Source organism: Diuraphis noxia, unplaced genomic scaffold (genome assembly GCF_037042655.1).
Source record: "Diuraphis noxia isolate RWA-SAM2 unplaced genomic scaffold, SU_Dnox_SAM2 contig0004, whole genome shotgun sequence".
NCBI lineage: Eukaryota > Metazoa > Arthropoda > Insecta > Hemiptera > Aphididae > Diuraphis > Diuraphis noxia.
In genome coordinates, this window is record NW_028301714.1 from 46,711,593 (window position 1) to 46,735,344 (window position 23,752).

General features: G+C 31.5%; 1 long non-coding RNA gene across 2 annotated transcripts in view; it reads left to right on the plus strand.

Annotated features, from left to right (window-relative positions):
* The first annotated feature begins 308 nt into the window (after positions 1-308).
* The window catches only part of LOC107167246 (uncharacterized), a 55,174-nt gene continuing 31,730 nt past the window's right edge, over positions 309-23,752 (plus strand). For both annotated transcript variants that reach the window (XR_016191624.1, XR_016191623.1), the window contains exon 1: positions 309-392. This is a non-coding gene — a long non-coding RNA (uncharacterized LOC107167246). The remainder of the gene's footprint in view (positions 393-23,752) is intronic.

Sequence of the window (23,752 nt, forward strand, 5' to 3'; positions counted from 1 at the left end):
GACCGTCGACGGTCAAAAATAGGGGACCAGATGTCCAGCCGCGGAACGAGTAATTCCGGTCCCACAGTGGAAACCCACGAATACAATACAATATAAACGTGTTACAATCGATAAAACTAGTTCGATAGCCTTTCGATGACCCGGGAACGGCATGCGATACAAAATAAAAAAAATAGAATAATAATAATAATAATAATAATAATATAAAACTGGATTGACAGGAACGACCGGTATCGGCCCTTCGGTAAAACCCGATCGAACCCCCTTTTTTTTTCTCCGATGCATATTATCGTATATCGGTTCTCGCCGTTCACTCGGATTTCGAACACATCAGTACGGCACCCGATTCAGCCTAAGTAATGTCACGATCCCGGTTCCGCACGTTAAAAACAGTAAGTACCTATCTAACATTATTTTTTCTTTTAAGTTTTTCGTCTATATTATATTAGACGCGTATTGGTTTCGGATTTCCGATGATGTTTTTTGTGTATGATATCCGCGGTTTTCCTTCCGTCGTACCGCCGTATCGAATGTGCAGTGAGTTTTTCTGTACCGATTTGTTCTGTTTTTTTTTTTCGCATTGTAATACGTATTGTAATATTTCCTCATAGTCAACGTATTATATCCGCGACAACGGTCTTCCGGCGGTACGTTTGGTATTAATACCATAAATGTTTAATGCGCACGCGATTACGCGACGTTAAAAACAATTTCTTGGCAAAATAATTAAACACGTCTCGTCGCCGCCCGATGGCTGCCGTTGACGTCGCCGCCACAACCGTGTAGTCTTTCCGGCGGCAGCGTGTGAGCCGCAGCACATATAATAAATCGGCTCGGAAACTTTATTATTACGACGTGTCCTCTTTATATATTATTTCGCCTTCTTCGTCAACGCCGCCGCCGTCGTTTTATCACCAGCACGGCTTCAGCGACTCTCAGAATTATTTCACCCGCTCATTCGTCTTTTGCCCCGCGTACGCTATGTGTATATAAATATAATGGTGTTTACGTGTGTGTGTGCACGAATAATGCTTCCTTTCAACGTGTGTATACATATACGCACACAAAAATACGCACACGCGTACGTTTATTATATATAGGTACGCTTATATAATATATAAGAGAAAGAGTAATAGTACACGCACACACACACACACACACAAGTGTGTATAATGTATATGTGTGTATGTGCGTGCGTGAATGCGTGGAGGAGAGAAAGAGAGGATTGCACGTCAAAACTAAAGTTCGCCCTCTTTTCCCGAGGTTCAGCCATTGTGCCTGCCTGCCGCTGCTATCTAACCCCCGGTCGTCGTCATCCACCACCTCCGCCGCTGCCTGTCCGAAAAACCCTTCGACTTGCAGCAAGCGGGCTTCATTATTCATACAAAAGTTTTCTCGTCAACATTTTCCTTTGCTCTGCTGCCACCGCCACCGCCGCCTTCTCCCGACGTTCCATTTTTGCCTCCTTTTGCCTCGGCTCCGAGGGCGTTCTCTGCCACACCACCACGTCTCGTCTCGTCTCGACTCCTCGTCGTGGACTCCCCCCAACCCCGTACTCTCTTACAGACATCGCATAAATTATCTATCGACCCAGACCACCGCCACAGCCTCACCTCTCAGCCTGCAAGATCCCTTCGTTTCCTTTCCTAAACACCATCACCACCGACGTTGTTTCATATGTACGTATAGTTTTTCCCTTCGACTTTAAACAGACTTCTGCTACATGCTTTGTCCATTTACGAGAATCCCCGCTCATACTCTCATCCAAATTTCATTTCATTTCTATCACTACCTACACACAGTTTCTATACTGTCTGTTCTACAGCGTATGACAACCCGTCATCACATTTTTCTCGTTGTTAGATTATGCAGTAGGTATAGTGCGTCAGTGTCAGCAAAATAATTTATTTCTGTTCAATTAGAAATGTGTCCCTTCGACACAAATATAAATTCATATTTTCACTGCAATGATACATATTCACTTTGACTTATAGCAATTAAATAAATCACAATTATTATATGCGTGGTATAGATATAATGGTATCAATTTTCTGACAATGTTATATTTTTCAAATATGATTGATTTCGATAGGTAGTTCATATGATTTAAATATCTCTATCATAGATTAATTTTTAAGACTCGTGAGTTAGGTATTTAGTAACATCCACGTGATGTCACATCATTAGTCAAGATTCATCTTGTATAATATAATAATTTGCAATATTGTTTATGCTATATTTGACGGTCAATGGGATAGTAATTCGAACAATTTAGTGCAATATACCTATAGTTTACATTAAGTCTATAACGATTTCCGACCACTTGTCTGTGGGCCGCTCAATTAAATTTAAATTAACCACTAAAAATGCATAGTGTATAAATTATAAACATTATATAAATATATGAATATGTAAACTTTAAGTATGATCGCTGTTGGATTTCCATGGCTTGAAACAGTTCGGGTGTTTGACAAAATCTAGGAAATTACGAGGGAAGAATAATATTGGAGTGTATGCAGAAGAAAAATACTAATTTTAACTAATTCAAACGTCACAACTTCATGTTAAAATAAAATATGTTTATACTTTCAACGTATTTTACCATTCAATTGTGGTAAAAAGTTAAGTTTTTTAAATTGGAAATATAACATATTTCAACTATAAAACAAATTATAACTCTTAATAACGCAAAAATAGTTAAAATAATTGTACGTATATCTACTACTTAATTATAAGAAGTTTGCATGTATATCATTGCATGATATAAGTTACTTACATAAACACTGTAGATACTGCATAATACAATATTTGGCAATTAAAAGCTAACTAATCAATAATATATACTGGTAAATAATAAAATAAAAACTTGTGTGAGTAGAGTTTGTGTTGCTCTTGGGATTTTATGTGGACATGTAGTAAATTTAAACTAGAATAAACTTTACTCATTTCTTTTAGTTTTTTTTAATACAAATGTTTTATTATTTTACTACGTTTGACTTGTTTGTTCTATTATTATTATTCTTGGTTATTTTATTAATCATAAAATAAAATAGCTTAAATTTTTTATTACATCTATAAAATATGTAGATTATATAAACTGTAAATTAATAATTAATTTGGAAGTTTTTTTTTTTTAAATGAGATCAATATCTTGATGATCAGAATAATTAATATCAAACTCATGCATTATATTGATGATACATTTTATTAACTTTTTTTGAATATGAATATTAAATGTAGGTATTTTTCGTGTAATATTATTTACTAGCGTTATTATTCCATAAGTCCAAGCTTAGTAAGTCTAAATCAAAAATAGCATACACGATACACACATGGTTATTGGTTAAATGGTTTAATTTAAAAAATATTAACGCGTTTATGCAACTATTATATTATATGGGCAACTACAATTTAATTTTTATGTACTTACAAAGAAAAACATTTTTTAGAAATATATCAATATACCTAAACATTCTTATAGGTAATACGATAAAAATCAAAAGCTATAGTACCTATTTTATAACCTAGTTTACAATGATGGCAAGTACATACTGGGTTATTAGTTCTAAACCAGACATGTCTATCTGTCAACGATTAATTTATTCTATTCTATTGCCGTTTAATATGTCTATATCATATTATCGGATTATTATTCATTTATGAATACCATATATAACTCTATATTGTGTATAGTTTTAGTTTATAAGAAAATATTATTTATTTGCCCAACTTTTTCGGTATCTATATCGGCTGTATCTCGTAGCCCGTAGGTATTATATTTAGTAAATAATGATAATAATAATGAATAATATGCAGGTTTTGCGGGCAGATAGGAAGAAGCACGCATTCCTCAGACAGGTAAAACCTTTATAGATATATGAACAGCAATTCTTATTGTGGTGCTCGCGACACGACGGTAATAATAATAATAATATGGTACCCATAGCAAAGAGCTAGGGAATATTGTTATCGTCGAATTCCTATACACATACACACACACAGACATACAGTATATATAATAAACGCACGGAAACAGCAGCGGCGTGGTCGAAGTATTTCATATTATACTTAATAGGATTTCTTGGCACGGTTTATAACCTTACGGCCGTAATTCATACGGGTCCCCCGCGACGAGCCAACCTCCTTTCGTGCCCACTATGTACCGTGCATAATGTATATATATATATATAATGTGTGTATGTGTGTGTGTATCTATGGTAGTCGGGCCGTGTCGCGTGCACGACGACGATACTGCACACCGATAACGGCAAAGATGCCTTTAAAATGTTTCTCGCGCAAAAAGGGTTAGAGCGGCGTGTCGGCATGGAAGTATAATATATAGTGGCGGGTGAGTGCAGCAGCAGCGGCAGGGTTGAGCGCACCAAGAATGTATAGTTTTCCTCCGCCCGCGCCACCCTTTTCGGCCCGCCAAAGAATCCGTGGCGCGCGCGAGGGGGCGGCGCAAAGAAAATAGGGGATTCTTTACCCCCGGGCTGCCGCTGCCGCCATTATTCATTCGGCTTAGGGTGCGGCGAAGTGGTATACGAGTTTAAAACTGCTGCCGGGGTTCAGTGTATATATATATATATATATATATATGAATGTATATGAGTGTGTGTGTGTATATATATATACGTACATGTATATTATACTCTGCGAGTTCTCTTCCCGCCGCCGCCCTGTCCCGTTTCGCGTCCCTTATCGTGCCCGACAACAAGACGCACACACACGCACGGACCCACCCTAGTTTTCTCCTCTCCCGATCTCTTATTCCGCTCTCTTTCGGCCCGGGTAATTTTATCACATAATTATTACAATATATACGCGCGTAAACTATACGGAGACCGAGACGACGTTTGAACTCTTCTTCTCCCTACATACATCGCGTTCTCTCTCTTTTTCACTCGACCGAAAGAAACTCGCTGGTAGAAGGGACCCATACACACGTGCATATAGCTTATATAACTTATTATTGTATATATGTGCGGCCCGGGAATTTAACGTTCATCCTTTAAAAGCCGTCCCACTCGTGTCCGGCGCTGTGAAAGACGAAGCGACGCGTGTACCTGCGACGTATATTATTATATTACTATATATATGATATACATGTAAATATATTATATTTTATGCCCGCAGTCTTCGTATTGGTTTATTATAATATAATGACGTACCTTTTTGGCTGGCGTACATGACAAACGTAATTAGTTTTCATTTGCTTTCAAGGTGGAGAGACCACGACCGCTATTGTATATTATAGTATGCTGTATTGACTATATTATTGACTATAGGGAATAATATTATGCACAACAAAAATGATTATTTTGTTTTTAATTTTATGGATAGTATTTATCGAATGGTAATCGATTTGTTGTCAGTACATTCAAATTTAAAATAATTGTCTTAATAGTTTCCTTTATGGTGCATGGAAAAAATAAATTACAGACAACCAATAGAAGTTTTAGAAGAATTATTCTCAGAAAGCATGATAATAAATGACTTTTGCTCTTATTTTTTTGATTTTCTGCAAAGTAGGTATCTACCGTCATTGATTTGAATTTATTACAGTTCACATAATTTTAATTTTATTAAAAACCTAAAGGTAGATATTACTGATATTAGATAGGTATTAATATTGAACAATAATACCTATATAATATTAAAAAAAAAGCAAATATAATTTAAAACACTCATAATTTTATGCTTACTTTTAAAATGATTTCAGTTATTTATTTTAATTAGATTTTTTTATACATTTTGAATAATTTCATTGAATACATTAGATCTACTACGTCCTTATTAAATGCCTAAGAGATAATACAAATGTTATAATATAATTGTTTAATATAAATAACTGTGTTATAAAACTGAAATTATTGATTTATCGAGCTTAGCTAATTTAATATTACACTTTAAGCACTGATGTTTATAATAAAGTAATTGTTCAAACAACAATATGCATTTATATTTTTTTTTTTTTTTTTTTTTTTTTTTAATGAACCTCAACAGAAAAGGTTATTGGCCTTTAACGTTAATATATTTTTTTCACAAGAATGAGTTATTAACAATAATATATACAAAACAAAGGTAATAGTATGGACAAAAAAGGATTGAGATATATCTAGGTTAAATAATTTGATATAGTTTAGTTTGTTTTAAATAACTGATTAATTTTTCAATGTTGCTTGGCTGGAGACAGAGCTTCTTCTAGATTGTCTTCTATGTTGAGCTTGGTTCTGATGTCGGTGAATTTACGGCAGTGGCATATTAGATGTTCAACCGTGGAAGTTTTACCGCAAGTTTGACATTGGTCAGGATCTGATCTGTTCATAAGGTGTTTATGGGTCACCCATGTGTGACCTATCCGTAATCTGTTTAAAATTGCATTTATATTATACATATCCATATCATATATTATGTTTTTTTTTAAATGAAAATTTAGTACATGTAAAATATTTTTTTTTATTATGTAATAGATTATATTTTATTTATTTATCGTAATAATTCGGTTGCAATAATATTATATGGAGGACTTTAGAATTTCTCCATTTCGATGCTTTGAGGAATGACATGACATTTCTGACTGACAGTCGGCCCAGTAAGGTTTGATTATTTCGTATAGGTTCGTTGGTTTATTATGTTTTCTCTTTCTTATTAATTGCATTCTATCATCAAATGCTTTATAGTTAAGGTAACTCCACATGAGGTGCATTCCGTAGCTGATTAGTTTTTTATGAGGTGTGCATGTGTGAAGCTGATTCTCATTCGATGTATTATTATTTCTAAATAAGTTTATACGTAATATATTTTATTTCAATATAATAAATAGATATTATGTTATAAAATGTTGTAAATTTTTTATTTATGTAGATATAAAAATGGTTATTATAAACATGGTTTTAACTGATGTTTTTATCTTAACAGAAAAATACATTATGTTTGACTCTATGACAATCCGTTTAGGCATACTACCTTTTTGCATTTAACGTAACTTTTTTGTCGTTGAGGGATTTTAAAAACACCTTAAGATACATATTTTTGGTTTATTGTAAGATGCAGATATATTTGTATTTTAAACGCATTTTGACTATAGATAAGCAATTATTGTTTAATCAAAATTCAAAGTAAACTGATTCCAGGGGTCTAAACTATAAAATTTACAAAATACATAATGTCTATATATAATATATATGTATTTATGTATAATATATATATATATATATCAAAATAATAAAACATATTATGAACAACTTATAAACAGTGTATTATTGTATTGATTAATTATGGTAATTATATGGTATACTGATGTTATAAAATGCTGGTTATAGGATGAATAAGCGTGATGGGTCGTGTCTACGATAATATATAATACCTTGTTAAAGGATTGGTTTCAGGATAAGTAGTTTCTTGGTGGGTAAACGACTTTTACGTTAAAGTCTTAATAGTAAGTTTTACGTTTATACTACCTAATAAAGTAATATTATAATGACGTATCAATTAAATTCATGGCGATCGTTTATTTTGTGGCTCAAATCAACTTAAATATTTTATTTAACAAACAGAAAAATTATACTTTTGAATAACGTTTACTCAATAATCTAAGACATTTAATTAATTTTCCTATGTAAAATGTACGAAATTCATTTTCTTTTGGGGCTGTATGCACCTATATTATTATTCGTATAGCGTGTAAAGAGAAAATCGAGTCGGCATCCCGTGGGATAACTGTAGTGCAGTGCGTGCGACAAAGCTGCGCAGATACTGTCTTACGATAGTCAAAAAGGGGTTGTCATTAGACTTGTTGTCCGTGTATGGTGTAATTGGAGAGGACATTTTTCAGAAGAGGGTCGGTGTCCGTGTGTTTGTACTGTATACGAAGTTTAAATACGTTTAAATTAATGCGCACTTTTGTTCTGGTAATATTTATACGCACCAAAAAAGGGCGACGGAATACATTTTACAAAAACACGGGCATAATGTTTTTCTAAATTGTTCGTTGAATATATGATATTTTTGTATAAGTCACCCCTAACCACTGGTTTTGGGGGTGCATGGCGTGGGATGACGGAGAAGGTTATGAAAAAGTGAATTCCCACGACCCGGCAGTGGTGTAATTGGACGCGTTATATTATTTTGTATATTATACACGCGTACGTATTTCTCGAGAGCACCGCCTCGGTTGGACAAGAGGTGGAAATTAAATATTAATTTTTCCGCCGGCCATTGTTTTTTTGGAAAAGGGATTTTAAATCCCTTTTTAACGGCAGTATAGCCACCACGGCTTGTAACGAGAAACGAGGTTTTCGGTCACAACACATATATAATATATATGTATAAGTTATATGCTTTTTCTCTGTTACCCCAAAAGTGTATACATCCTCAGCCTTCGTATTTTACCTAGAGACAATATTATTCCCGATGGGTGGGCGCAACACAACACACTCGGCACTAAGCAATGCTGCCAGTTCGTGCCTTTTTGTCCTTATAATGGAATTGCTTTGCAAAATATTATACATATGTTTTTATACTATGTTGTAACTCAAAACGACGTGGTAGTTTGGAAATACAATAATTGCCGAAGAAATATATTTAAATACTAGCAATTTGATATTTTCACGACACCATAATATTTAATGTCATGGCAGTTATGGTGATCCGAACTCTAATATCATATCATTTTTCATAATGTTTGTCAGAATATTTCAAAACATATATTATGTTGAGTAATAAAAATCATTCATAAATATTGATCTCATAAAAATGTAATAGTGAATGCTTACCACCTTTTTGGTACCTATCAATGTATTAAGTTTTCGCAAAAATGATGACCCGTAAGTATTGCGATTGTTGTACTAAAAGTCTAAATTGACGGTTTTCAGTGGTTAAATATTCTGTTGGAAATATCATTATATGATATTTAATTATTATAAAACATTTTGTTTGTAAAAGTTGACGGAGTATGCGACAGAGTCGTTAACTGGCGTACACGATTCGGGAAGAGGAAAAACACGGTAATCGCGTTATCAAAAAGTCGTTTTTATTTCCGTCACGTAGTAGTCGTAGTACTATGGTCTACGTTAAACCGACCAAAAGTTTTGGATAACGCCACCGTTGGCCACGTCATATACATTTATAGGCGGAGTCACGTGGCGCGTGAGATACTCCGCCAACCTGATGGTAGCTTACAGTTGTTTCAGATACTTTTAAAATTAATTTTTTTTACGAATAATCCGTTTGTTCGTGTTTAGGTCGTCTACCATGACGGCGTGATGTTGGAAATATGGTGGTGGCTGGTTATCAAACGTATTATGGGCAAGGGTTAGACATTATTATTGGTGAGGAAAGGAAATCGGCGAAGGTTGAAATCACAGGTGAACCGTAATCGCTGGAGAAGTATATAATATAATATGGGAGCAGAGGTTTAAAATATAGAATAGTTCGGTTAATGTTTCATTCGTATAACTATACCCCGGAGAATATTCTTATCGCGGTCCAAGAACATAACGGCCGCCAATAATTTAAACGAGCTCGGTACCGCAGATAAGAAGACGGTGCGTGTTGTTGTTGTTGTTGCTACGTAGTCCTTTCGCGACACTGCTGAGGTCCTCCGAGGACGCGTTATCGAATCTAACTCGTTCACGCGTAAACTTATATAATAATATAATCGAAGAAAACGTTGGCTTGACGTCTTAAACTCCTACTCTGTATAGTATAATTTATTGTATCGGTAGTATAATTGTACACTACTAAGTCTAAAATATTTGAAATGAGGTAATCGTATATACTTCATACTTTACGGAAAACGAAAAGTTAGTGTTTTTTTTTTTTTTTTTTTAATTAATATTGAACAAAATGAAACATGTTGTTGCAATAATACATTTACTGCTGCAATATATTGCAATTATAGTGCAATTATGTATTCAATCAAACATACTCCATCAAAAAAAGAACTTTCACAACATTCATAACTATGATATATACAGGTGTTGTTTTATTTATGTTTGGATAAAAATTCGAAGTATTATGCGCTGCTGCTTACAATATCAGAGTCAAGTAGACAAGTATTAGAGTTGAGTATATTTTGTGAATTATTGTATCAGTATCGTATTTTTCGGCTTACGGACAAAATGTGTGTACGTTTGATTCTTGCGATGGCCCACTCAAATTGACTATATAATAATATGGTACTAAAATTTTCTTCAAAAACAAGCTCATATGTTTGTAAGTATAGTGAGATGGTTTTTTCTACCATTAAGGAAAAAATGTGTACATTTCCTTACAAAAATAAAATAAAAATGTTTTGTTTCAAATATTTATATTGTGTATTTAATTATTTATATATGCGATAAAGTTTGTTTGCTTCAAAGTCTTGCTCGTGTATGCATACGTATATAATATATATGTGCACGTACATTATAATTAAATGGTGGAGGGGGTTGCCGGCGTGCGCGCTCCGCCGTCGTCGTTGCCAGCACTCGTTCGCTTCTCCAATAGTTTGCCGCGTGGCTTTTAATTATTATTAAAACTTAGAACTACTAGCTAATTAGTTGACGAGCCGCACTCTTGGTATTCCCACTCGTGCCCCGTAGTCCACCCACAGCGTCTTTTTCGAAGGTCCCGCACGTATTGGCACGCCGGTCTTGGTTGTTTGTTGGATAGGGTGAGAGTGGAGGTGTATGAAGGTGCGAAGCCCAAATTACATTTTCTTATTCCGTTTGCGCCTGTCGCGCGCAATTACGAGGTGCGCCCGGAAAAACCCTTTTGCCGACAATGCGTTAAAGCGTCGTGCGCACGGTGCCGACAGTAATTACGAGCACCTGTACCTACAGCTTCGTTGGCTCTTACACCCCCCCCCCCCCACCCATCACATCCATTTCCTTTTCATTCCCCTATTGTTATTATATTGTTACCACGATGTCGCACTTACACGCGTTTCGTTATGTACGTTGTCACCCCACCCCCCTCCCACAGCATCGCCAGTTAACTATACCCATCCTAAAACGAACGCATTGAATCATGTTGGGGTGAAAATATCATAAAATATTGAACGTAATTGTATGGGTTTATAGTTTTTCACTCGATTATGTGTACCGTACACCACGAAGACAACCGTGATTTAGATTTTTTCTTAAAAATATACCCTTTGTTATTATCGAGTGGAACTAATTTTTCCTCGCATTTAATATTTTATTATTATGACCGTGCGACGCAATATTGAATTTTTAGCGCAGTGCATATTTTATGAGTGATTACTTTTTACGCATTGATTTAATACATTAAATGTATTTTATAATATAACATAATTTTAAACATCGATGAAATACCTACTAAGATACGTTTAAGAATATAGAAATTTAAGGTAAAATTGTATTACCTAATGAATAACAGAATACTCATCACTTTAATAATATCTAGTAATATATATGTAAGTTATATGCTTTTTCTCTGTTGCCACAAAAGGGTATGCATCCTCAGTCCTCAGCCTTAATACCTATTTTACCTAGAAACAATATTAGTCGTGACTTGATTTTAGGTATCTTAAATTGTACAATGAGATGTCTATATCGAGTATTAACTATTAATATTGTTTCTGAATAACATTAATTCGTGGAACAATTCATATTGTTAATTATTGATCAACTTAATAAATAATGTGCAATATAAATATTCTAAAATAAATATATAAAAAAATCACGTTTATGTTCGGTTCTTCTAATTCAAATGAATTACATACTTCAAGTTGTGCAATAATGATTTCAACTAGGACAGTGGCATGGTTGTTTTTTCACCTGCACTTTTGATCGCCGTTTCTCTTTTACTCTTGTCCATTAATCTTGTACTCCATCTTGCCACTCCCCATTTCTCTACATCATAATATTGATTATTCCTATTAATTTCTTCTCGGGTTTCCTTTCATGTCTATTCCAAACACCCTTTCAACTCCCCAGTGCTCCTTTCCTATTTTGAATACGTCTAAACCATCTCAATATAATCTCTCCTGCTTAATCAACAATATAGGGACCATTCCTACACACCCTCTAAAACTCATTTCTTACCATAATTACCCATGTCACGCCAGAAGACATCCATCTCATTCTATATAATACTTCTTAGTTTACATCTAATAAGCTTTTCCTCGTGAGTCATGGTGAATAACCTCGCCATTGTCGAGTAACCCAATATGTTGTGTCAAATATTTTACAAAATAGTTCAAATTTGTTTCCTATTTCATTTTTAGATTACAATTATTAAGAGCTAATAAATTATGATTTAAAAAATCTACTTTAAAAACAAAAGTTTCATTGCTAAAACATACTTTTTTTTTTAAATCTTCTTATACTATAATATTTATGACAATACAAATCTCAAATATTTTAATTATTAAATACGAATTAAGTTACACAAGTTTAATACAATATATAAAATACAACAAATTATTTTTTTTAATACTACATTGTGTGATAAAATATTGTATAATTATGATTATTGAAGCTTTTGAAAAATAAAACATTATATCATAATCATCCGTGATATTATATTATTATATTATTTTAACCAAGTTATTATAATAAAAGAAGATAGTTTGATTATTTTTATCACAACAGAATAATGTTCGTTTTCTTAAATTCGTAGTTATTTTCTAATAAAATAAGTTGTATTTTATTCTCTATCTCTACAATACCACTTTAATGATTATAGATTAGAGCATGAACAAATAAACAATAATTCAAATTTGTATAATACTAAATAATATATGTTTAATATTGAAAAATACGTAGGTATTATATTATTTTTAATAATAAGCGCATTAAGGTTTTAAAAATGTATACAATTTAAAATTGCGTACGAAATTATATCATCAACTAATAAAAAAAAAAACATGTCTTGTGCATTTTCAAATGTTTATTTAAGTTACCAAAGATTATAAGCTAAATTATTCACTTGGATTATTCTTTATGAAACATTTTTTAAACTTCAGCAAATAAGTCTTATGTATCTGTTATGTTATAACTTTGTTTTATTTCTTAAGTCAATCCAATTTTCACTCAAAATACTAAATCGCAAATAGTATTTTCCATAATATTATCACATTGGAAACATCACGTAAATTACCTTACACAAAAATTCGTTATATCTACGATTTTCATTAAGACAACTATAAGGAAAAACTAAGAAACGATTGATTTCATCAGTACGCAAATCAGTATTTACACAATGTAATAAAAATATGTTGCGTGTCATTTGATACCTGAATAGATAACAATTTTTCTTATACCAAAGTATACTGTACATATGTTTTATAACAATAGTTATACAATTTATCGATGGATCCATCGATTTCCCGATCGTAACAAATTAAAATTAACCAAAATATTGAAAAGCAATGTATTTATTTTATGCGACATTATATACATATATTATTACCTATGGGCTATTAATGTAACTTATAAGCATCAATATCAAATAATCAAATAATTTAATAACGGTTTATCGTATACCGGAGGTCATCCATTTACTTGATTCAAATATTATTTAATATTATTTAATTCACACACCCTTCTTACCCGACCGTAACCGTATATTATAATAATATCATTTATGCCAAGTTGGTTGCATACATGTATAATAATATTATTATAACGTCGTTGTGGTCGTGATCGATGAGTTTTTTGGGGGGGCGGTCGTGATTTCCTCCTCATACACCGGTAACTGGCACGACGATTGCAGGTGAACATTTATATTATTATTAATTACTAACAAGCGTGGGACTAGGGTGGTTGTGGTGCGCGCCACAAGTCGACCGACCCGCGAGGGTGATACAACCGTGTCGTATACAATATACAATATGTCAACTAAATATTATATAATATTCTGAATTCTCGATTTAATATTGTAATATTTTTCAGTAACGTTATTATCAATTTATACGGTACACAATAAATGATAATATTCGTTTAAAATATATAATATAATATGTATAGGTACCTATAGGGGTAACGTGTACGGGTCGGGTATTTAATATAATATTCCGCGGTAGCCGCGTAAATCGAATTATTATGTGAATGTGTAGAACGGATTTGAAAAACGCCAACGGAGGACAGCACGTGCAGCATTATTAAAATATTTATACCAACCGAAGACAAATCCTCGGAGGGGTGAGGAACCGGAGGGGGTGTTTGGTGGTTTTAAAATCTTGATTCCTCCTCGGGCAAACGAAACGGCATTCGCAAGCGCGCACACGTACACACGGACGCACAGTGGAAAACATTTCCGACCAATGGGGAGCGACCGATTTTAATTGCTTTTTCCTCTTTTACTTATTCCCGGGACGGCGAGTGGAGGAGTTTTGCTACGAAAAGTAGTTCAAACACAGTGTACCGCTCCACCGTTTCCTGTTTGCAGGCGCGCGCGCACATACACACACACACACACACACACACGCACACACACACGCACACGCACGCTCGTGTACAGTCAGCGACCCTACTACTCCGCTTGCACCATACGGATCTATATTTTCTCAACGTTTTCCGTTTTCTTTCTGCCGCGCCCGCGCGCCGCTGCCGCCATTTGTAATAACCCCCAGGCTTAAAATCCCTTACGTCGCCGCCGCCGCTTACCCCTTTCTTTTACTGCCATCCCGTCGTGTGTGCATATATATGTATGTATATATTTTATGTGTATTATAATTTGCCTGTATGTGTGAGTAAGAGCGTGTGGGGTTCGCTTTTATTGTGTGTGCATACGTATGTGTTTGTGAGTACACACACACACATATGTAATATATTTTCTCCGTCTCTCTCCTCCTCACCACTGCTACTGCGCGAATTCTCTTCGCTACAGGATTTCTTCGAATATTTCCATTTGCCCAGTCTTTGCTCCTCGGCTTACTTGTCTCCCTGTGCGTACATGCGTACGTGTGTATGTGTTTGTCGACTTATCGATTTTTTCCCCTAATATGTATATATATTATGTTTATATATATTATATTACTTGTACCGGCTGCTGCTGATTACAGGACGATTGTTTATATACCTATTATGCACACATATTCATACAGACACACGCACACATATGTATAATATTTTATATATTATTATAGTTCGTTCACGTTTATAAATAGTAGATAGTCCACGCGGTTACTCGCAACAAAAAAACGCACAAGCGTTCATAAGATAATATATAGTATTCATCAACGAATGTTCTGTTCAGACACTTTCTACTATCTTTTTTTCAAATAGCTATATCTATAGTTTGTGTAATAATTATCGACAATAACAATTATATTCAATTACATTTATATTTCTAGAAAATAACTAAGCTTACTTCGGGTTCATAACTTTTAGTTCAACATGATATAAACACAAAGTATGAACATAGATCCTTTTCAAAATGTTTCTTGAAATATTTATATATAAAAAAAAAAAATTATGTGGCTTAACTATTGTACAGTGATAACTGATAATCGATAATTCTCGGTGATCAGGCCATGTGAGTAATCTGTTGATTTTTCGATAATTATACGTTTATACTGTAAGCTTATACGCAGTAAAAATGTATACAGAAATAATAGTTATTAAAACTGTGTTAACAATAATATACATAATTCAATGCAGGCTAAAGACCTTTGATGTCGAAGCCTTAATAAATTTATATATAAAAAAAAAAAAATAATATACATTTGTGGTTTGAAGTTGATACGTAACGCACTTACTGATTTATGTGAATACAGTTTTTTACAAATAGCATTCACTATTACCTACATAATAATTGGATACCATATTAACGAATACACACAATAAACATTTTTATGCATTTATTTGACCCAAATGGTAGTTAAAACAAATATAATGAAAAATCATCAATTAATATACATAAATATTGTGAAATTACAATATATTTTTGATTAAAAAAAAAATGCGTCTCTATATGTTTCCAATTTTACCATCCGAAGATAGATAATCCAATTACCATTTAATATTAAATAAATAGATATTTCATCCATACATGTTTGAATAAAAAAGAAACTATACATACACGCATGTCTTAACTTCAAACACGTACCTACCTATTAGTTAAAGGAAATATTATTAGTTCAATATTTATACAAAACCATTTTAGAAAAGTATTCGGCTTCACATAATAAAATAAAAACATAAATAATAACTTAAAACCATAAGTTCACATTCCAATCTGAAAGTGAAGTAAAGGCGTTATTTAAGTTCACTATCTTAAATTTTTTATACATCATTTTTTCAAATTAATTATTATTTTTACTTTTAACGATATTATTAGCCGCACAGTAAAATTAGAGTACATTTATTTTCAAAGTTCTTCGAATAAAATAGTATTATGAATTATGATATATGTGGAATACTGACATCATGATTTGTCTTGATTTCATTAAATAAATGGATGGTGGTTGATAAATTCTAATTTCGTGAATCATAAAGTCAATTCTAATCATTATAAATTGGTCCCTTAATGTTTATACTTGGAATGATTTTAAGACATATTTTATAGAATATAAATATCGTAATAATAACATCGCATTCAACATTTATGTTCTATTCAACCATGAATGACTAAAACAATAAAGTTTTATATTTACAAATTAATAATAATTATACATTAATAATTTCATAGCGTTATATTTACTTGGAAAACCATTGTTACCAATTTAACGTTATTCATCATAAAGTGTATTGTATCACAAAACATTTTTTTTTTTTTTTAAATTAAAATCAAAATTGGATTTACGTCATATTTTCTCATTAATTTTGTTTATCTAAGTGTGACGTTTTGTGTATAATTATTGTTATTAATATAAATATAATTTACATAAAGTTATATAATTTTGTTAAACGTTAATTTAATTTTACTCAATCAAGCCAAATGCATAACTATAAAGTAATAATAGAGCCCTTTAGATGACCTGAATAAGTGCAGTATATTAAATGTATACATTTTTGTTATTCTATAATTGAAAACCTACCATTAATTATACTCACAAAATATTAATTAATTGCTAATCATTAGTTGACATTTTTCGGTACCTACTTAATTACCAAACAATAATTATGAAAATATTGATTTTAAGACAAGTGTAATATATTATTATATAATTGGATTCAAATGATAGTTAAAATGTTATGCCACCTTTCCAATTCTTAATCATTAATTGTACAAATATGTTTTATGAAAAAAGGTTATTAGTGGCTACGCAATACATAAAATGAGGAATTGCTTTCTTGACATAATAAATATAAGCACGGTGGCTTTATTCATTTTTAATCCTTATACAATTAATCGGGCAACCTCATCGTCAAAATTAGGACGGAACTATAAGAACTTAAGAATTTTAAGTTAAAAATACCAGTTTCAAAAAGTCCTATGTCTGTTTTAATCAAACAAACTCAATACACAAAAATAACCCCTACCGTACCACCCCACACCCAATGGTCTATGTATAGCTAATGGCCTTGGTCACCGGGCTTTAGATCAATAAAAAAGAAAAGAAAAAGTATTCTATAGTACGTCCAGTATTAAACTAATATTCTTTTAATAGTTGTAAATGTTATTCTCTATGCATCTGTAATGAATCTACATAATACCTACCATATCCACGACGTAGTATATTAGTAGCGACTAGCGAGTCATTTATTCATAAGCCATATATTCATAAGAATCTGAAAAACTGGCCACTGCATAAGAATAATTAATTATATACTAATAATTAATAATAAAAAAAAGGTTTTAGAAGTTACAAACCCTGGCACAACTATTTATATCAGCGTTAGGTGCTGGTAAAACGATACCTTGTCAATGATGTAGCGAAATTGCCTATTTAAGACGCCGTCTGATTTTGATTGAATACAATAATTATTATTATTAAATTGTAAAATTTGTTTAAAAATGTGCATTAATAAATAAAATGAATTGTAATATTTTTATTGTTCATTTAAATAAAACTATCATCATAAAATATCTAACTGCTCTGCTGTTCAGAGGATATAAATATATATCATGGATATTTGACTTTTTTAAATAATGTAATATTAATAGTAAACTATTTATTATTATTATATAATTAGTAAATTTAAGAAACAGGTTAGGAAGATCCCTAGAGAGCGTGTAAATTTCCAGTTTCAAAACGTGCTTCAAACAATTCCATATATAATTTTAGAAATAACTCGTTAACTTTTAATTATGTATATAGAAATATAAATTACTTAAATTTAAGATTTTAGTTTGTAGATATAAATATGAAGTTAAAATTAAAAATAAAATAAAATATAAATCATCATAATAAATGTTATTATTCATTATATTCAAAATAGAGGTATGGTATTTTCAATCGTCTTGCAGTTCACTACATTCATTTCTCAATCATAATTTATTGTTTATTTTTAAATTTTATTGATGAATTAAACTATACAAATAGTATGTTTACTGAATTAAATTCTGATACTATGGTCAAGATAATTTCATCAATAATTATATAAATATGAATAAAAAAATTCATACTGTTTGACAAGACATTTTTATTTATTTTTTGAATACGTATGAAATAACAAATACACTACCTTTAAAAACAACTTAATAGCATATTTTAATTATAGAAATAATTTTAAATAGGTACCTATAATTATTATCATGACTAATACATTATTAAATTGAAAATAACTTAAATGAAACAATTTATAGTTAATAGTTTGCTAATATCAATATAAATTATATTTTAATTTATAATATTTTTACTAAAGAGACTTCAAAATAATTTAATGCAGCTATTGAAAACAATTAGAGGAGAACCATATACAAAGAGAAATAAACTGCCTATAATGCAATTTGTATGCAGATGATAGTCTATTTCAGTAATTGAACATAAAGCTTCAAGAGATATTGCAGAAATTAATTTATTTTATCGACATCCTAAATTCCTTAAATATTTTTGATAAGTGTTATTAAAATTAATTGTAAGTTTATTATTTTAAATAATATGTAACTACTTTCATAATAATATAAAAATTACGGTACATATTATAAATAACATTTATATATTGTAACATGTAGGTAAATACTGTTCTTATGTACCTATAATATTAAAAACTTATTTGAGGTGATTCACTTAGAGGATGGAGTGCCGTAATGATCACGTAGTTGATTGCGACTCACAGAGTCATCGGTTCGATTCATAGCAAAGTGCGAAAAAATTGCGTGGTTTTTCGCAATCACCAATTTCTCGTGCTGCCGTCCGATTAGTTTATCTGGTTTCCAACTAGATCCTAATGCACTGGGAGCGAAGACTGCACATGTCTCCTCTTTGAGAAAGGGTAGTATATATATAAATAGATCACATGATTTCCCTACTACCCACTTGTGATACGTATACATAAAGACCTTTAGGTCGTCTCAATGAACAAATACAAAGAAAAAAAAAGGAGTTGATTCACCAAGCATGCTAATCCTAAATTCTTCTTAAATAATGAATTTTTTGAAATTCTGATTTTTGGAATTTTTAAACATTCCCAAACTCAATTTTTCAAATTCTTGAATTTGTTTGTACTACTGTGCGTTTTTAAACGAGATCCCCTCCTTTTTTACTGTAAGTTATTTAGTGGATAAACGTTTTGAATATATTAATGTAGGTACCAGGTTCAAAATTCAAATGAGTAGTTTCTTCGTTATTAAAATGTTCGTACATAGGATAATATTCCTTAAAAATTATTTTTACAAAAATTATAAATAGATATTATATTGGAACTAGTATTTACTGTGCTATTTTACAATTTATGAATGTTAATCGATTTATACTAAAGACTGAAATTTTCAAATCACCAAAACCTCCATATCATATAAACGTTTTATCTTGAGAACCTAGAGTTAAATAACTCAAAAGCTACTCGTTTATACTAAATTTGTATTTTGATTTAATATTTGAACTACTCAAAAATCGTGTTTTTTTAGTAAGTTCCTTCCCTTATCGAACTACTCATCACAAATTCGTAACGTACCAAAAATATAATCAACCTATTCCGAGTGCGTTACGTCGTTGTTTATTGTAAGACTTATCGTCACGCGTGCTCACCCGTCATGGCACGTCAAAATTAACCTGACAACAGTAAGAAGAAATATGTGCCCGCAGCACTCGTCTGGGATTTATGGTGTCGGGAAAACAAAATTTCTGGAAGACATCAACATTCTGCACTCGAAAACCTTTCCATGATACCGTACAGTTGAATAATTTAATCAGCATCCTTTGCGACCCGGCCTGTCTAAGGCAACAGAGTGAACGAGTCTTCATGCGTCGCATATATGTCTTATCGGATAAATGTCTACCAGACCCCGTATATGCGATGTATATCAAATCATTTTTGTCTCAATTTCAATTAGGCTTCTTATTATACATACAAACCGTAAACACTATAACACCCGAGGTGTATAAGCAAAAAGAGGGAGAATATTAAATTAAGTTTGTGTATGTATATACATAATACATTTTATATTAGTTATATAGCAGATAATATTAAAGTAATAAACTATTTTTGCTTATCATGTTATATAACTAGCAAATATTTCACAAAGTTTTGTAATTTTATTTTTTGCGATCATTTTCAATAACATAATATATTAATATTATGATTATAGCCCATGTGTATGTTTTGTATTTGTTTAAATCAAACAGAAATATCTATACTATCTTGACTATACGAAATCGTACTTTTACTATGGGTACATAATATACGAATTTGTTGGTGTATTCGTGTATATACAGTAATCATGCTATAGTGTTACCTATACGAATTCGAGTAAAATTTACTGAATGGGATGAATATAGACAAGTATTATAATAGTATCACTTTCAAGTGTCTTTATTCTTATCGTTATTTTTTGAAACAGATTGAATAAAACATTATAAAACACAAAAAAAAAGTTTCTTATAATTCCATCGTTTAGATAATATATATTAATATTATGAAAAATGTGATGTATATCATTTATAAGATATTATATATTTACCGTAATAGTATATGTTTATAGTTTTTAGTTTCTATTTATATTTTTAAAACTATATCGAGTTCTGACTTTGGATCTTAAAAGCATAAAAGAAATAATCTTAGTTCTAGTTTCAGTAGTAGAGTAATACTACAGATAACTGAGATACATATGTTAGTTTCTTAATCTTAACATATAGAAGTGATAAAAACAAAATAAATAGTTATCATGAGAAAGTGCTTTTGAGTACCTAGCAACCTAGTAAAATCATAACAAAAAAGCGGGTAAGTCGATTTCGCTCTGCTGTACATTAGGTGGTGGGGTGGACCTCTGACTAGGGTAGGTTAGATTTGAATGCAATGATAGGTATCATTGTATACGAAAAACGATTCTGAATGGAGATGATTTGTCAGTCTAGGATATATTATAGATAATTAAAAATTTTCAAATCTTTGATTTAAAAAAAAAATTTTGTATAAATTTCTAGCTTAAAATAATTTGCGAATTTTATTTATGCGGATATATCGTTATCGTTACGTTATTTCGAAAAAATTTAAAATTTTTCCTATAACGACGATTCGAGTTTTCTCTATAGCTATTTGAAGGAAAACATAGTGTTGTATTTTTAATCCTTATTTATAAACAGAAAAAATTTTATGATTTTTAAACTTCGAAATTACTTGTAAATTTTCGCGTTTTCGACATATTTCGTAAAAATTTGAACTATAAACGCTTATAAAAAAAATTATGACTAACGATTTTTAAGTTTTTTTAGCTACAATAAGAACAACTTATAAGGAACCTTGTATTAAATTTTCAAGTTTTTTTGGTCGTCAACTTTTTGAAAATTAAACTGTATAGTGTATATATATAACACTAACATAAACATTTGGTGAAAATTTCAAGTATTTACAGTGATTAGTTTTTGAATTACAACCATATAAAAAAATCAATTTGGTCGAAACTGGTTTTGCGTAAAAATTCCAGTTTTTCTGTCATTTTTTTATTGTTTTTCTCGATTTTTTTGAAAACTGTTGGAAAATGTTTACTTTTGACCTCTATAATGCACCAAGGCAAATTCGATTTTGAAATGAGATTAAGGCTCCAACCAGTTAGGTACCTGTTTGGATACTGGTATTTTTAATAAATGACGGTTCCAAGTATTTTGGATAACGATTCTACAGCAGAACGTAAACATCAGCCGTTTTAGCGGACACTGTATGTCTGTATAATAGTATTAAGTATAGCGTGGTGGAAGCACAGAGTGATTATATTGTGATGGGATGGCGACGGTAAGTGAACTGAGCGTCTGAGAAATAGTAGAAGAATAGCTACATAGTTGTTATATCCGTCAGCGCCTGTCGGTCGAATTCTCTCACAACACACACGCACGCACGCACTTGATCGTCGTCGTCGTCGTCATGAATATGCATCGTCCCCCCTTCATCTACTATCTTCACTCCTCCAACAGTCACTCACATCACCGTCTTAACCCCTTTGCAGCACCGACCATCGTCGTATATACACGTGAACACGTGATATTATAATATATAATATTATAGTCGGTTCCTTTGACCCTGCGGCCACACACAACTCATCCAGGTTTTGGTATATTATTATAATTTATTATAATATTATATAGTAGGTAGGTTGTTAAGTATTTCGGAGCATTAATATAACAGATTCACTTTTGCCAGCGGTTTTAACAACGAAAAAGGAGGGTAGGTCGTAGGTAAACACTAATGTGCGTGGCTGCCGAATGGTGTTATATCGATTATAATATATCAGAAGAAAAGGATTTTTAATTTGATTTCAGTGTGAAATATTTATTTAATCTTTAAAGATATAGGTAACCTATATTTATAATTAATTTTATTTTATACGACGATGTTGACTATAAGGGGGAGAGAGGTGAACAAGTATATGATTTATTATTATATATTTTTCAAATTTAAGAGATATTCATGCAAAATTGGTTAAATTCTTAATGCTACGATCAACAAAAATAAATGGACACAATGAACCGACTTCAGTGGCGTACGCAGAATTCTTTAATTTGGGGGGGGGGGGGGGGTACCATATTTTTTATATAAAAAAAATGTTTATACGATTGTTTTCTTTTTATATTTAAAGACATGCACAGTAATTTTTTTTTTTTAATTTACCTATATTTTAGGTCTAAAAACACTAATCTATTAAGTCATAACTTAATATAGATTCGTCTCGATGATTTTAATAATTCATTTATAGTACTGCGTCTGTTGAGATTTCAATATCCCGATGAATATTTAGCATTACTAATCCATATAAGTGAGATTCAAGTAGTCGTGTTATTTTATTTTATTTTATTATCACTCATATTAAATAAAAAAATTAATTACGTTTAAAATAATAAATAATTGTATGAATACAAAAATATTGAACACAGAACGAGAGTTCAAAATAAAATGTGAATATTCGCGTTGATTAGTGTAATCGACTAGTATCTAATCGTCGATCGGTTGTTATTTGTAGATTAGTTTAGTTGGTATATAATATTTATCATTATGTCAAATGATTTGACCTAAATCGCATGATTCAAAGTAGATAGCAACAATGTTACGATTACAAAATATTACCTATTATACACATGACAAGCACACGTATATCTGTGTATGCACTTAGTACTTTGCTCATAAACAACCATGTAATAAAATGTAACATGGAATGACAATAATTATGTTTCGACAAAAATAATTATTAACGCGTTATCGGG